This window comes from Pinus tabuliformis, chromosome 3_2, assembly GCF_031772625.1.
Source record: "Pinus tabuliformis cultivar Carrire ecotype Pingquan chromosome 3_2, CPIR1, whole genome shotgun sequence".
Classification (NCBI taxonomy): Eukaryota; Viridiplantae; Streptophyta; class Pinopsida; order Pinales; family Pinaceae; genus Pinus; species Pinus tabuliformis.
This window is the reverse complement of record NC_142302.1, coordinates 536,748,030-536,766,425: the sequence shown is the minus strand read 5'-3', so window position 1 is coordinate 536,766,425 and position 18,396 is coordinate 536,748,030.

Genomic DNA, 18,396 nt, shown 5'->3' with positions numbered 1-18,396 from the left:
CGCACCTCTGTTTCCAACCATTGTATGGTGGGGTGCTCCTATAAGGTTGTAAGGACCCCGAAGGATTCTTCCAACAACACGGTGTAGCTCTGCATTACCTATTCAATTTCTTCCAACCCTTTTCTGATATCACCGGTGCACTCATCTCAAACTTCTATGGGCATGGAGGGTTGCACCTTTTACCGTAGTTCAGTAATTTTTAGGTTGAGGTCCAACTGGATCCTCTTAGCTTCGTCCTTCGCCTCGCAGAACCCATTGGCCAATTTATGGATCCGTATTCCCACTGGCAAATCTGTCGCAATTTCTAGTTCTGGGACACGATGACATGCTTCCTCTACGATCTACTCCAACTGTTGGTTCTGAGCCACTGCTTCATCACATTGTAGGCTAAGCTACTCGATGTTGATTTGTTGTTCACTTAGCATTTTCACTGTGTGTCCCTCCCTAGTGTGAAGTTCTATTGTTGCTCCGCCCTGTAGCTGGTATAAAATATCTTGCAGAAGGGCAGCCAAGTTTAGGCAGAGTCCCTTGATCCGTCATACCATGGCTCTATCCTCCATGCTGTCCATTGTTAGTGCTCCTTCCGGCAGCGCGTAGGTGTTGGCCATTTTGGCCTGCAACAACTGCTCTGTCATTGTTGCCCCCAACACATTCTGCTACTCTGTCATTGTTTCTTGGAGTGTCTCCCTAGTGACCTTGTGAACTGTGTCGCCAATGCCACATAGATCACCCTCTGTTATTGTAATAGGCTCCCCATCCAATTTGGAAGCCTTAGTCTTCTTCCGTGGCCCTGTTCATTCCATCCCATGTGCCATTTCAATTGTGTAGAGGTGGTGCTTAGGTCGACACCTTCCGCTGTATCATCTGTCCCATGTCCTGTGGTCACTTCCAGTCCTCTTTCCTCCTGTGTCATGGTGGCCTCAACTGCTTTTGTTTTTTTGGTGGTCTTGGTCTATTCTACAACGGCCTTTGCTACCTTGCAGGAATCCCTTACCTCCTCGTCTAATTGCTCATTCCACTTCTATTGTGCCAGTAGCTTGGTGGCATTTTTCTGTCGTTGTATTGCTGCCTCATCGCGCGCTACCAGATTCGGGGCGTGCCATTCGGGTGACCATGAGTCAAGCACCACGAAAATAGCATCATCAATTGCGATGAATGGGAGTTTGGTCTAGTGCTGCTTGAAATCCTTCCATGCCTTGATATACACATTGTGGATATCCGCCTTAAAGTCTGCAAAGATCCACAGATTGTTGTATACCGTGGGGGATAGGCACGACCGTTTGTGGATCCACATTCGTACGCTCACCTCCATGAGTATCCAAAAGATCTTGATCTCGTGGATATGCGTGGCGTGCCTTGTTGCCTAGGGCGACACATATTTCGCTGCCTCTGGCAAGTCCTGGTCAAGGGGAGGACACCGACTATCCTCCGGTAATTCCCCTGCAACCAACAAGATGGATAACAACAACCATGTGTGGTGGAAGGTCTTACCTTGCTCCTGAGCCTCCTTGAAGTTCATTAGGAACTCCTCGTAGAGGAATTGTGCCCAATTGAACTGTACCCCTTTGGCATATTGTTTAACCAGCATGATGACCGTTGCTGGTACCTCATTGTCACGACATTTTCTCATCACTTTTCCTGCCAGCAGCTAAGTGGCTACGCTTACCCCTTTGTCTTGAATGCTAGTAATCACATAGCCGCACTACTTCTTCTCTAAATTTTATTTGTTCTTCATGGCTTCTATGAGTGCCAAGTCTTTGCTTTGGCCAACTATTTCCTTGGGGTCCCTTCCTGTAAAGGGAAGGTTTGAAATCCTATGAATCAGCTTTGCCGTAATGGGAGTCGACTCCTCTAGCCATAAGTAGCCCTCAAGCACTAGGCAAAGCAGCTACCTGATTACGAATATCGTGATTGGTGCCTAGTGAAAATGTGAAACCCATAGTAGGTGGAGTAGCCTGGCCTCCTCCACCCCACGCAGCCATTTTTGTGTTTGGAGTGCTGTAACTACCCCCTCCTTGCATTGTTTCATAAGTTGGCTAGTCTCCAAATGTGGGAGCTTTTCGTTGTCTGCGAGGTCCCAATCTTCAAATTTCATTGTGGGTACGTGGCCCAAGACTGATCCCTCAAATATAATTCCATCTGGGAGGAGTGGGGTTTCAAGTGCGTTCTTAACGGTATCCACGTCCTTGGGTGCTTTTGCTTTCCCTTTCCATGGGGGGACATATTTGGGCAGTTTTGTTGTAGTGTGCACTGGTTGAATGTCTTCCTCCACTTCTTCATCTGGTTCAATCTCTTCTACAAAGGCTTGAAGATCCTCCTCCTCATCATCTACCTCAATATTAACTGTCTTTCCCTTATCTTCCATTGTCAGTTTACCAAACTGTGGATTTCACAAAGACATACACATCGGTCCTGCTACCTGTGGATCCCTTTTGGCCTCAGTGTCTGGGGTGATTTAGGGATTTCCGATGCATCCCCTACCAGTGGTGTAGAGCTCTACATTGATCCCTTGGTTGTTGACATCATTCTGATCAGGGAATCCTGTGTCTCCTTCGGCAATGCTTCAAACCATGGACTTTCTCTCACAGCCTCCAAATTTGTTAGATTCATACCCAATTGATAGCGCAACAACTAAATTCTCAAAACGTCAAGGGTTGTTCAGTGGAGAGCCACCTATGATTTATAGTCCTTTTTGAATTCAAATTCAACCGTTCCCCCCTTGTTCGGCTCATTAATTTGAGATTGGCGGTAGTTAACCTCAAATCTAGTTCTGACTTCATGTCTTAATTGCTTACCACCCGCTCCGTGTTGCCTTCAATTGGACATATTGTCATGAACAGTGACTTCAATGGTCACTTCCCAACCTACCCACATGGCAACATAGCCCCCTGTGTGTGGACACAACCCATGTGTCATACTGATCCTGCGCACAACCTCCTTGTCTTGCAGCACCCATACAGACTCTTTTATAGTCTCGTGCTCTCTTTCAACTGCTTGGAGCACTGAGACTATGCTTCCTACAGATAGTAAGGTGGTTGAACCCCTGGTGTGAGGCTTCAAATCACCTTCCAACCCAATCCACGGGTGCTCCTTAGTTACCCTCACACCAATCATCACCTTGCGTTCTTCCTCATGCAGTGCACTCCCCTATTTACTTTGTTTAGTAAGGTGTAGTCACAGCCATGGTAGCAGGGTCATAATAACTTCCTCTACTGTCGTAGTATGGATGACTATTCCTTGTCCCATCATGCTTAGTTTATCACCACAGCATGCTTGTGTGAATTCAGTTTCCAGTTTGTTGATTTCTTCATCCAATATCATACTTCTCTTTCTCATTCATAACCAACCATTGTTGAGTTTACGAAGTTTCAAGTTCCCTCGCCGAATGGCTTCCTATAACTACATAATTCCTTTACTAGGGTCTTCGCGTACTGTCCCAATTGTGGGAGCTATTTTATTGGGATTCTTCTATGCTCTTATGGTTTCATCTCTTCTCGTTAGTGTCGGGATCACTTCGGCACTCCAGTTTTTTCTTATAGCCCTATAGGCCCATTGAAACGTTGGTACACACAGGTCCCAATCAGTTTGTCTCACCTGCAAAACTCTGTTCATGATTTTGCATAGCTTTTTGAATGCTCCGACTTGGAATATTTGTGGTGTGTGTCACTTTTCCTACTGCCACATCTGGTTCTCATTTTTTATCCTTAGTCTGGGGTGCTTGCACAGCACACGTCTGCACCCATCGACACAAGTGAGTTTGCAAGCTACTTCGTCCTGGCTGTCTAGCTCTCATTCAATGTTGTGGACTTCAAAACCGTAAGCGCATCCATATTCTACATTCGTGTCAGTTTCAATGGTCTTCTGATGTGTACTCCACCATTGTGCGGGTGTTGCATGCAGCGCCCGTTCCATCACACCGTACCACTGTTGTTCCAGTACTGTGCATTCAAATTTTTCCAGGAATTCATCCATTGCTATCACCCCATCATATGTTGGAAGTTCCCTTTCCTCTATCATCATGCAATGCAATGATCTTTCAATTCAACATTGTCACTTTGTGCAACTGGTTCTGCCAGTGTTCTACTTCTTCGTTTGAGTCTGAAGTACAAGAATTGTCATTCTCCCATGAGATTCTCCCATCTGTAGTTGGATTCACCTGATCCTGTTCTTATGTCGTTATTTGGTAGATGCAATCCAGCTCATCATCGCTTTCAGTGTCGTGCACTAGTTTAGTGTAGTGCACTCTGTTGGCTGGATCTAACGGAACTACTATGCATAGGGACCTTTTCTCGAATATCATCTTCTGCTTCTTCAGGTTAATGAATCCATTCATATTCGTGGCCTAGTCTATTCGTAGCAATGTGGGATAAGGATCGTTATCATCGATAATCTCTATTACTTCAAAGTCTGTTTATGTGCTTGTGCCTTCGATATCAACTGTTAGCCCTTGCAGCCTCCTCGTGGGCAAAATATTCTGTTGGTTTGCCATTCGTAATTGAATAGGATACCATTGTAACGTGGGCTTGCCCATGCATTCCCATGTCTGCTTTGGTAACACATTCACGTCCAAACCCAGGTCTAGGATTACCTGATCCATTTCATATTCCCCAATCTACACCATCAATCTCATTTCCCGCCTGGTGCGCAATGTATTCTTTCCCATTTTTCGAAATATGCATAGTTCCCCTGATCTTGTGCACCTGGTGATCAACTCCTGTAGTCCCTTAACTGCCTTATTGTCACACAATAGTTTCATGGATGTCTCTAAAAGGGTGGTAAGCGTAGAAGGATCCATCTCTGGCTCTAGTTGATCCTTACTGCCTGAAGTGGAGGCCTCCACGAAGCTCTTCTTAGCTTCCATAAATGTCTCCTTTGTGCGTTCTAAGTCAAACTTAGGTTCCTTTGTAGGAGCCTTGCGAACCTATGTAACCTCCTCGGGCCACTCCCCTTATCCTCCCTTGTGGTCGCACCGCCTCTGAGCACCATATTCACATTTGGGTCTTCTTTGCATGGTTCAGATATCGTCATTTGGATATTTTGTGTTGGAGTAGGCTGGAGTACCCACTTTCGCACATCTGTGTGATCAACGTATGAAAATCTACTGCTTCATGATCAAACTAAGCATACTATGAACAAGATAATCTCATTGAGTTGGTACAATCGGGGGCGTAGTTCCCTGTAATTGTAACAGATTAACTGTTCGTGGCCCCTTCCTAGCCCCATTCCTCCTCGTCCTCGACCTCTCCCCTGAAATCCAGTGCGCCCCATAACCGCAGCTGGGCCTAGGCCTCATGTTTCTGTCCGCATTCTGTAGGTTGGGATCCGATCCATCATTAACTCGTAGCTGCGACAAGTATGCTCATCGTGGCCTACTGACCTACAGAAATTACAAAACAACTATTGGGGAGTCTATGTATACTTCTACAACAAATGACAATTATCTGTTGTGTGCTTTCCTCGTATCTAAGAGATTGCGCACCATAGTGTGGGTGTCGCACTTCACCCTGCCTGTGCCTTCGGTCTAAATGGCATTGGTCCCCCTCCTATCAAGTAGTTCGTGAATACTGGACAATGGTCTTTTTCATGGCCCTGGCCTTTTGCATTTTATATACCACACTTCCTCGCGTGCCTCCAGCCATGGTGCCCTATCCTGCTTCAAGCTCTGCATTTCCAGGTAGATATTCTATAGCTGCGCATGGATTTGTTGAACTCCCAACCCTGGATCCTATATCGATGTTTCATGCAACCTCATCGCCATTTCCAATGCTTCAGCCTGGGTTGCAAACTTCTGCTATGACAGCACCATCCTCAGGTGTGGTGTCAAAGATGCCACAAACCTTGCATGGTGTTGTGCATTCATTAATTTCATATTAGCCTCGCAGATCGTACTCTTCAGTCATTGATCTAGATCCTAGGGGGTCTCACCTAGAAGCATCGCAATCTCTTTGAACCTGATGATTGACTGTATCTCTGATTTTGGCCGGCTAAATTCTCTATTCAGCCCATTCTGGATCTTTGTTATTCTTGCATTTGGGTGATCATTAGAGTGCTTGATATACCATGTCAAAGTGCAATCCTGTAGCACGCTCACCAATGTAGCCTTCTTACTATTGTCATCTGTAACCCCTTGTGCTTCCCACACTACTCTTACCATGAACTAGAACTGGTTTGAATCCTCATTCCCTACTCCTCTGAATATGGGTAGCTTGATCACACTCGCCATGCTGAAATGCAGGGGTGGTGGAGGTGGAGTGGATGGATATGAAGGTGGTGAAATGGGTGGTGGCATTGGTGGGGGTGGTAACTGCAAAATGAGATACCTTATCAAACTGACAACACTTCTCAAAGAGACCTGAGTGAGCTCTTCCTCGCTTTCTCATGAAGGTGAAATTAAGGGACTACTTCTTAATTCCCCGCTACCTTTGTAGATCCTTCCACTCTGCGTCATTCCAAACATTAATGTATTCGCATCACCCTTTTTTCACATAATAACATCTTAATCCATGTATTTAGGGATTTAATGTACTTACCACATGGTCCCTTGAGAAAATGTCTTTTTGCTTCGTTGTAGCTCCCAATCGTGTCTATCGCAAACTCAGTGATAAATCCCCTGATTGTCCGATTGAGCCAATGATCTACAACTTGCGTGATCTTATCTTCTAATGCCTGTAGTCTGCGCACTAATTCCAGAGTCCACACTATCAATTAGTCGAGCTTATACCTTCCCTAGCTATTGGCTAACCTTGAGATCCACTCATATAGTTGAGAAGGAAAGGACGCGAAGAAGATCTCGTGGATTTCCATATACACGTAGAGATCCATCCACCTTTTCTCGGATATGTGCGGAGTTCTATTTTCGTGTGTAACGAACTCATGAAGCTTCATGTACAACCACTCTTCAATTTCCTTCTTTGTTGGGTTCCAATGGCACGACATCAGATATCCCTTAGGCAGATCTTGGTCTCGGCAATGGAACCATTTGTTGGCTTCTTGGGGCCTGACCTAGGTTCAGAAGTGATTTAGCCAAACAAATCCTGAAACTACCGGCCCTTTCGGCAACAGCCCGTGGTGCGTGGATTGAGGTCTCACCTAAGGTAGTATGGGAGGGTGTTGGAACTATGTTTCTGCACCTTAGGGATGTCCTGATGAAGTCTAGGAAGTTCATGAACCAAACCCGCACACTTGCGTTGCTCCACGCAGTCGTCTGACCTTCGCAACTTGTGCGACAGTTTCCACGCAGCTTTGTAAAGAGCACGAAGAGGCGCTATCTAGATCCTTTATCCTTACTATGTTATTATTATAGATCTTGACTTAATTATGCGGGCCCAATATTCTCATTAATCATTCAACAATCATAACAAGTGCACACAATCATAAAATTGTAAAGAGAGGCATAAATATCACAGAAACATAAACACACTGTATTTCAGAATCAACTTATCTTTTATTAATCCTTTGTTCAAGTACAATCCCAACTCTGCCCTACGCACTCAGCTGTAGGGGTCCATGCACATAGTTGTGGACTCTATCAGGCCTCTCTGCACACAGCTACAAAGCCTCTTGCTACTACTACAACCCAAGACTCAGACTTATAGACTCAGAGATTAATTCACCATCCAAAAGAACATATTACTTTTCCAAAACCTAGTCTCCCTTTGCACTTAGAGCCTCGCTCTATTTATACAATCCCATGGTCCGTGAACCATGGGTAGGCTGACCCACTTTACATTAAATTATATTATTTTAGGGTGGAAAACCCTAGACTATCGTGCTCCGCACCCGCGTTTCGCGGGGTCTTTACATTACACTTGACCAAAATCTGGGCTTCAAGCCCCAAAAACATACTGTGAGGGGATCTGCTGCCCAATAGTGGCACCTCTTAGGGGGTTGTCGGATGAAGATGCTTCACCCACTAATACTCGCCGAAGGATAGGAAAAGTTATTCATCATCTCGTTCCTTTATCACTTGACGGCTTCTTCAAGTAACATTTTGAAAGGATTTCCTACTCACTCGACTTTCTTTTCTTCCTCCATGGGAGGGCATCGAGGTTAGTGAGGCCTCTCTTAAAAGGTTCAAGCAGTTCAAGTCCTAAATCCCTCTACCCTTACCTCATTGGTGACATCCACAAGAAAAAAGAAGAAGAAAGAATAGACCACTCTGATACCATTGATCTAGATTTATACATGAACGAAATGAAATACAAATTCAAACATAAACACAGAACTGCAACAAAAACTAAACTTCAATTCATTAATAAGAAAATACTGAAATTATTTACCTACATAAAAAAAATATACTAGCTTGGGTAATGGTAGCTCATCTCAAAGAAGATATGTGATAGCTAAATGCCTATGAATTGTGTTACAATGAGACCCTAAGTCATTTTTATTATTGATAAACAAGGGAAGATCCTAAGCATCCAAAAACTTAACCATAGGAGATGAAGCACCAAAAGTTTGTGGGCCCCATTGGGGTTATTTGATACATCAACTTCCAAGGGCCATAACATTTTCATATGATCTATGTTTGACACATAAGATACCTCGCTATAAATATCTAACTAAGGACTATAACGTCTGACTAAAATTTCATTCCAAAGGCTAGGAGTTTGTATTTTTTCCAAAAAATGTTGTTTAGGGCCTCAAAATGGCTTCAGAAGTTTAGGACCTAAAAAACTGCCAAAAGTAGTAAACTATGCTACAATTAAGGAAATTGAAAGAAACAATGTTGGGGGTCCAAGTGGAACAAGTTGGTGTCCACCAATATCCACCTGGATCAAAATGCAAGGTCTAGCTGAAGGTACTTCTTTACCTACATATCCATTCTACCAAAATAAACTTCCATTAATAACATCTCCAAACTTGTTAGATTTGGACAAGTTGATGAATGACCCCATATGATATCATCCTCGATGGCCTCTAATACCTACAAAAGTTTCATCTGATATGCCTAATTTTGAAAGAAAATTGGGAGATAACGTGACCATACATATTACCACATACCATATATGTTGCTAATCAAATTCTTTGGTGAATGATCATATTTTTTTTACACTCTTTCAATGAACGTTTGACTAATGATGCCACAAAATGGTACATTGAAGTAGAAAGGGAATCCTACCATGAGTATGCTTCCATGGAACTAATATTATTGAATTATTTCAATTACCTTTATGGAAATATATTGCAATTAGTCTATTGTCTTTGTTTAAGTAGGTCACCTCTACCCATATCTTTGATAACATACATGAATGAAAGGGAAGGGATCCATTGATAAAGACTAAGATTCTTGATCAGTTACTCAAAGATTGGTTTACCCTGTCCTTGTTATCACCCATTACCAAGTCTATTCCTATGGTCAAGGTACCTATAAGGATCAATCCATCTAATGTTCCTATCATATTGATGTGATCTAATCTTATTTGGGCACTTTGTACAACATTATCCCTAATGCTCCTTAACCTTCAATTAATTGACAACAACCCAAACTAGGACCACATTATGAGGGTAACAGGTTTCATCTCTTATAATGTTGTGAACCAGCTGGATGCTCAACTGGGAAACTCATTATTACTTCCTAACCTCTTGAAACTATGCTCATCTCTCAACATTCCATGTCTCCTAAGAAAATTGTTGATATTTATATGGTGGAGTCCACACAATCAAATAACTCTCAAAAATATGGCAAGAAAAATAATAATAATAAATGAAAGAACACTTTGAAACATACTCTAGATACACAACAACCCCAACCCACTCTAGGTGGGGACATGAATGAGCATCAAAGAAAATTCAAGTTACCTTGTATGATATATCAAGTGGACCATTTAACATATGAGTTCCCATGGATGGATGGGATTCATCACTTCTGCAACTAACTACCACTCAACAACCAAATGTATTGACATTTCCATTCCCCACTCAAATAAAACAACAAATGATTGCACAAATTCCTCCACCTCTACCTTGGGGCATCTAAGGAAAAAAAATTTCAAGGAGGCTCAACACCTATTATCTATGCAATGAGAAAGTAAATGTCAATGTAAGAAAATTCTTATGATACTCCTAAGTTGAGTGATGATTGTAAGTACTTGTTCATCCATGTTAAAAACCAAGACAATATTGAGAGGGGAGGAGTGAATCAGTATTGTAGGAACTGTAAACTTTCTTTCACTTATGTAAATATGTTAGGGCACCCTGGATTACTTTAGGAATTTATTCATATGAGCATAAAAATAAGTAACATAATTAAAACAGACAACACATAAAGATTCTTCAATTTTGTTTGCAATTTCTTCATAAGGAAAGCTACAACTTCTTGTTACAAAATTCTTTGGCTACAACTAGAGGGAAACAACTAGTCCCTGATTTATTAGCTACAATTTAATGGAGCCACAACCCTTTAAAATTTATTAGCTTCTACTAAAAGGAGATCCAAACCTTGAACATTTACCAACATATAAATCCCCGATCTGCAAGATGCAACTTTCTTGGGCTCTATGATTCATCTTTCATCGATTTTAAAACTAGAACCATGAATTCCAACTCAAAAACTAAATTAATTTACCTCTTAAAAACTCACCAACACACCTTCAACAATCTCTGATTAGTGAGAAATTCGGCATCCACACCAGTAGTAGTTCAACTAATACTCTTAACAATCAATAACCATCTCACTCAATCAATTCTTCTTATAATGAAAATATAATTGGTAAAATTAGCTTATTTTCCCTTCATATCTTCCTACATGCATAAATATTTTTTTAACTGGTCTTTTCTGTTGTTTAAAACACAAATATTTGAGTTAAAATTTAGCGAAGTTCACCTCTTATCAAGATTTCTTATTGTCTTTATGTTTAACACATTTAATCATCAGTTCTACATGTTTAAATATCGAATTCCATCACAACATGTTGTTCTAAAGTCAACCTCTATGTTATTCTACTTCCAAAACACAATTCTTGAATTTTTACAAGTTTTAACTATAACTTTCTAAGTTTGTATGGCTACTAAATTTGAAAAAAGGTTAAAAAAATCATCGAATATAACTGTATCTACCAACATCTCTAATCACTTGACCAATCATAAGGCCATTATATTACTTGAAGCTATGACCATGTCCAAACGAGGTGGAGGGCTAACTAAGGTCAAAGCTCTACCAATTTTGGTTCCTTCATTTTATGCTAACTCCAGAGAGCCTTGACTACTAGCGCTTTCACCATGTGACTGGAGTTATAAGATCATTGCTATAAGGCTAAGGAGGATAACATATGCTTGTTCTATAATTTTCCCTTCGGGCAAACCCATCGCTATGTTTTAACGAGCCTAGCGATAGTGAAACTCGTTCTCGCCTAAAGAGAAGTTTGTCGCTATTAATATTTTTAACGAGTTTAACGACAAAAATAACTTGGCCCTTTTCAATTTTAGAGAGTCTGAAAAGGTACGTAAAGGTAACTCCAAAATTCCTTTTTCGTCATCTAATCCCTTAAGTCCGAAAAAGTATAAAACAATACAGAAGGGATGAATTTTCGATAGTTTTAATGAGCCGAACAAAACAAGCGCTCGATCTTTTTGTGCAATAAACCCTCAGGTCCAAAAAGATTAAAATCTAGATGAGGGATAGCACTTCCTGTCCCTTTAATGAGCTAGAAGGCCAAGGACTCGGCAATCTTTTCATATTTTACGAGTCCATTGAAAAGAGCTTAAAGAAGAATCGTCTTTTGAGCAACGAGTGATAAAACGGGTAGCAGCTGATTCCAGGTAAGGTTTGGAATTTTCCAATCACGGCAGTGTCACAAGGATGGCTAGTGAAATCACTCTTCGCAGTTGTTCCTCAAAATGGGTAAACAATCAAATGGAGGTGAATGATCGGCCAATGAAAAAGTGGAGGTGACGGTGCAAACACGACCAAGGCTTTAATGGCTGAAGTACTACATTCACGATGGTTATTTACCGGGGAATAGTTCATTTTTTAACGAGCTTGAACCTTGTGGTAACACTGCTCGATCAGATGGTCTTGTTTTGATTTTACCATAAATAGCTTTGTCCTTTCAAAGATCGTACTGTATTTTCAACTGCTTCATCAAACTAGTCAGAAATGAACAATATTTGCTTGAAAACGAGTTAAAACGCTAATATTTTACTTTGAACTACGTAAAAGTAATGAAAAAGTGTTTTTTACCTCTCATTTTACCATTTCATTTGAACTTGGTTTGTTGGATCTTTGGAGGTGCTTTTCCCGCTCGTTTTTCATCAGTTGATTTCGGGAGATTCTGTGGACGATTCTCGGCGCCGTCTGGACCAGGTAGGAGCTAAACCTGAGCTCTTTCATTTCATGGTTTCCATTTTGCATTTTGAGCTTGATTCCTAGCTTTTCTGAGCCCCTGGGGTTTAAGGAACTCGTTCTGCCATCAACGCATCCTCAGTGTATCGAAACCTGCGTTGAATGTTGGCCTGTCTAAAGGCTATCTGACATTCAACGCACCTAGAACACTACTGCAGGTGCGTTGGGCGCAAAAAAGGAATTTGATGCACAATTTTTGATGGAATTTTTGCCTGTTTCTCACCAAAATCAGGACTTAACTCCTCTCTTGTTTGTTTTTCAGAGATCTTTGGAGTAAGATGACCATTACATGGTGAGAACGTGAGCATGAAGAAGAGGACATGCTTTCCCTACATGATCCAGTTACAGTGAACGCGCTGCGGAATTGTGGCTTGCTGAAGTTCTTCCGCATTTCTAGCATGAGACAGTAGATCGACTTACTGTAGTATTTTCTCGATGCTTTGGATCCTACCAATCAGGTTTTCCAGATCAGGGGCAAATCTATCCCCTTGACTGTATTAGACATCTATTTCTTGACTGGCTTGCCGAGGTGGGGTGCCCCCATCTCTTTGTCAGGTTCGGCTCACGGAGGCGATTCTGTGAGAGATTATGTCCGCCGGTACTGCAGAGAAGGATCTCAGCCGAGTAAAGACGGCAAGATCATCATCCGTGACATCACTGACAGGTCCCTTAGGACTATTCTGTTTACTTTTGGTAGGATGGCCAGTGGTGCGTCTCTTCATGTAGCCAATCGATCTTATATGCAGCATGCTTTGGAATTCCTCCAACCGAAGGTGTTCAACTGGTGCGACGCAGTACTTCTTGTGATGAAAGAACAACTGACCAAGATAAAGAGCGGGAGGTTGAAGAACTTTGGGTATGGTTCTATTTTGACCACCTTTGCCTTGGAGAAGATACCACTGATGCAGCCGTAGTACATTGCACTCAATTTACCTTCTCCTACTGAACCACGTATGTAGAGATGGGTTGACCATATGTCTAGGCATGCTGGCCAGTCTCAGATTTCATTTTCTGATACCTTCTTCAGGTGGTTTGATCGTCAGGAGATGGTTTATTCTGAGTATCCATACGCTGGCATGGACTTCCGAGGTGATCCAGATTTAGTACTGCCGGATGGCGAACAGTGGGGTGCCATTGGTAAAATCTTTGACCATATTCCTGTTTATCGTTTTTTGTTTATAATGTCCTTGTACTTTATTCTATCAAGACTTTAATCAAACTCATGTGTACATGCAGATGTTGGTCCCGTTCGCTCAGTAGTTCGCCTGAGAGTACTAGCTGTTGCCCCAGCAGGAGAGGCCGTCGGAAGGGCTATTCTTCGTGACCTTGATGTGGCCGAGACTCTTACATCATTACAGGAGCAGGTTGAGGGCCTCACTCTCAGTATTCCAGATGTGAGGACCGATGAGCTACCTTTGCGGTTACAGCGGCATACTACTGGTGTGCCCAGACGATGGACTCGTCTCCTATGCATGATTGCACAGGCTGTGACTTGCTATCACGAGCATCATTAGACTAGGGTGCCCCCTAGAATTTTGGGTTTTTGGGTCGTTTGACCGATTTTGTCTTGGTTACTGAACATTATGTGTAAACCATAAACAGTTATATATATTTTTTATTTTTGGAGTTTTATTTTGGTTGAGCTACATGATCCACATGCAAAACATTGATGATGTGTTTCTTTTTATAAATGTTGCAAATGTCTATCTAACACATAGTTTGCTAATGAGTTAGTTAATGTGTTTAAGTTTCTGGAAATATGTTGATATTGAATAATATCAAATTGTCTTTCCAAAATCTTAACCCTTAGGAACATGCGATAAATAGCTAGGTTTCAGACGGAATATATACCATTGAGTTGTAGTATTACGAGTTGTGAGTCTAGCCTGACAATTAGTCGGCGTATACCATGAGTGATGGCATCAGAGAGAAGTTCTATCAACGCGCTATACTCAGCGATGTTATTCGTTGATCGACCAATACATACACCTCTAAAACTTACTAACTCGCCGCTTGGATCAAAAATGGTCCAGGCTGCGGAGGACAGGTTCTGCGAACTACGACTTTCTCCGTCGGCATATCCAACACATGGCTCCAATAGGTTTGACATCTGCAATAAATGTAAAAAGTGGATTACTTGACCAAAACAAACACTTTAGCAAAAACAAAAACATAACAAAAGCATACTGGTTACCATTAGGCATAGTAACGCTTGAGTTACAACCCATTACGGGGTTGCGCCAGTGGAATTCCGTCATAACCCATTAACTCGTAGGCTCCTTTTGCTAACACTCGTTTAACAATATAGGGGCCCATCCATAAAGACTTAAATTTACCAACTCCCAATTTATCGGATTCTTGGTCATAAAGCAAGACCAAGTCACCTTCTGAGAAGACACGGGGTTTGACGTTTTTGTCGAACTGTGCCTTGACTCATTTCTTATGGGCTTCGTTAGCCAAGGCGGCATCACGACGGGTTTCATCCAATTGGATTAATTCCAAGAAACGAGCCTCTTCTTCTGAAGTTCTGGGGGGGAGATCAATTGCGAGTTTGAGAGACGAGATTTCACACTGGATTGGTAAGACTGCTTCCAGGCCATATACCAGTTGGAAGGGTGTGAACCCAGTTGCATTCCTTACCGATGTTCGGTAAGCCCACAAAGCTGAGTACAGGATTAGGTGCCATCTTCTTTTGTGAACTCCGATCATCCTTCGCAGCATGTGTTTCAAGACCTTGTTGATCACTTCAACTTGTCCGTTGGCTTGCGGATAATATGGACTAGAGCTGTCGTGAGACAACCCTAGTTTGGCAGCTAATTCGACCATCATGTGATTGCGAAAATGTGATCCATTATCTGTGACTATAGCCTGTGGTACGCCGAATTTGGCGACTACATGATTGAAAAAGAAGAGGGTATCTGTTTCACCAGTATTATCTAATGTAGGCATCGCCTCGACCCATTTGGTAAAATAGTCAACTGCGACTATGATATACCCATGCCCCCCGGTCGAGGTGGGGTTACATGTCATGAAATCGATGCCCCATTTGGCGAATGGCCCAACAACAACCATTGGCTGTAGAGGTGCGGGTGGTCTTCTGGTTTTGCTATCAAAAATTTGACAAGCATGGCAACTTCTGACTGCGGTTATGCAATCTTTGAACATTGTTGGCCAGAAGTATCCGCTCATAAAAAATTTTGTGCTGTAGCATATCTAGATTGATGCCCCCCACACGCACCTGAATGACACTCATTCAGGACTTTTTCGGCCTCCTCATGGGTGAGGCACCTTCTCAAAACTGTATCGATACCACGACGGTAAAGTGTATCACCGACGATCATGTAGTCATTTGCTCGGTATCGAATACGTTTTTGTTCAGAGTGGGAGGTGTTTGGCCTAAATTTTTGGGTTTGGAGATAAATGATTATATCCCCATACCACTCATTGCTTGTAGATATCAGAAACAAACTTTCATCCACGATTGATTCTTCGGATGTTTCATCATTGGACGACGATGGGAGATCACACAATAATTCTGCGAAAACTAGAGCTTTCTTTGACTTGGATTTTAAAAATTCCAGATCAAACTCTTGTAGGATTGCTATCCATTTTGAGTATTTGCCCCCCAGCAACTGTCGCAACAATATATAAGTCATGGGGTTGCAATCTGACAGAATGGTAGTTTTCCGAAAGAGGACATAGTGTCGAAATCTCTGTATCGCTTGAACAGCTGCAAGCGCTAGCTTTTCAACGTAAGAATATTTGCTCTCTGTATCATTTAAGTTTTTAATTAAATAATATATAGGATGCTCAATTCCATCGACTTCTTGAACTAAAACCATTGCGATGGTCGTATCTGCTGCAGCCAGATACAGGTTAAAATCTCTTTGATAATCAGGGGCATACATTAATGATGCTTTCATTAGGGAATCTTTGAAAGCATCAAAGGAAGCTTGCGCAACCTGATCCCAGACAAAGGGTACCTCCTTTTTCAAAAGACGTGTATAACCTTTAGCAAGTTCGGCATAATTTGGAATGAACCTCCTCAGAAAGTTCGCTTTCCCTTGGAGTTTCTGAATCTGAAGCAAATTCTAAGGTGGAGGCAAATTTATGATTGCTTGGACCTTACATGGGTCGAGACGAATCCCATCCTTGGAGACTACAAAGCCAAGTAAACGACCAGAACTGACGCAAAATACACATTTGTGCGGATTGAGTCGTATCTTGTAGTGTCGGCAACGTAGAAATATCGCTCTTAAATGCTGCGGATGATCAGTCCGCTTTCGTGAATGAGCCGGAAGGAGTTACAACCGATGGTTCCTGACCCAGCATCAACCTCCCAGCAAAGAAGCCCCTCTTCACCTCCAACAAAGCATAGATCACCTAATACTCTGATGTTTGCATCAAAACCAATAGCAATTCCTTACAATATGCAAAATTCCAGCCTCTGGATCTCTGGGATGAGGGATCCATATATAGATATGTGTAAGGAGGATGAGTCAGCTTGTGATTTGATTAGTGTCTTCTCTCTGTCAGTTCTTGCTTCCACTTGGAGACTGAAGGCCTCTTACTCATCCTTGGTCGAATTCAGTGAGGCAAGTGTCACAGGAGAAGATTCTGGAAGCTTCCACTGTCTCTCCACCTCGCGGAATGACACTGCCATTTGTCATCTCTCGCCCAACGCACCCTCACAGTGTATTTAGGTGCATTGCAACACACCTAGCCAGTGTATTTAGGTGCAATGCAACGCACCTAGCCAGTGGAGCAGCTGAAATGATCCTGTTTTGACTTATTCTGAGTAGTTTCTGGTGGAGAACTTCTGGGAGAAGTTGTAATCTGTTGACCTTGTTCCTTTAGGGGTTAGAACAACACTTTTAGGGACTTAGGATCCCTTGGTTTATGGACATTTCATGCTTGGAGTTGTAAGGCACAAAAATGTCTATAACATTCCCCTTATTGGTTTTTGACTTAGAGTCGGAACATGCATCTAACTTTGAATCAATCAACTCAACCACTAGTGATTCCCTGGTGTGACACTCACTTGTGTTGTGAGTGGGGCTTTTGTGGAACTCATGCCACTTTCCTATGTCCTTCTTTAGCTTCATGGTGTTATTATTTTTCTACAAGTTCAATGGGTTTTCCTAGGTCACCCCACCTTAGCTTTGTTCTTTGTTATATGGCTTTTGGGAACCTTTTCCTTACTTCATATTTGTAGATCCCAAGTCTCCCTTCTTCTATTTAAATTTGTGCTTGATCTTGATATCAATCAGTATGTGGTGCCAAGTGATGAGAGGTCTAGGAACTCCATCTCTTTCTGGATGTATTTGTGTAGGAAGACAAGATACTTGAGTAGAAAATGCTGCTCAGACTTCTTGATACCCAACTGCATACGAAGGGTATGAAAAATATTCGTGAAATCCTACATGTCTTTCTCCCCTCCCTGTCATAGTGTGGTCCATTTTATATACTTATCTTTGGAGCTCGTAACAACGTAATATTTTTCTTTGACGACGTCTTGGGAATAATTTGAAGTGGGTGTGGCTAAAAATAGTGAGTGTTCAAACTCGTCCCTCTACTCACAATATGTTTCCATCCAATCCTTGACATGGGGGATGGCCATGAGGAGTGTGAAAGCAATCTTTTCACTATTCGAAAAATTATGGACCAAAAAATATCCTTCCAATAGTTCAACCATTTATCTACAACATATGCATCTATCTGAAATTCAAATATAGGAATGTTAAAGTTAACTTGTACCTTGAACGGGGTTGTTGTTGGCTTGTTGGGGCGTAACCCAGGTTCAGAAGTGATTTAGCCAAACAAATCCCGAAATGGCCCTTTCAGCAACAGCCCGCGGTGCACGAACTGATGTCTCACCCGAGGTAGTATGGGAGGGTGTTGGACCCAGGTTTCCGCACCCTAGGGATGTCTTGATGAAGTCTAGGAAGTTCACGAATCGAACCCGTGTGCTTATGCTACTCCACACAGCCATCTGACCGTCGCAACTTGTGCGACACTTTCCGTGCAGCTCTGTTAAGAGCGTGAAGAGGCGC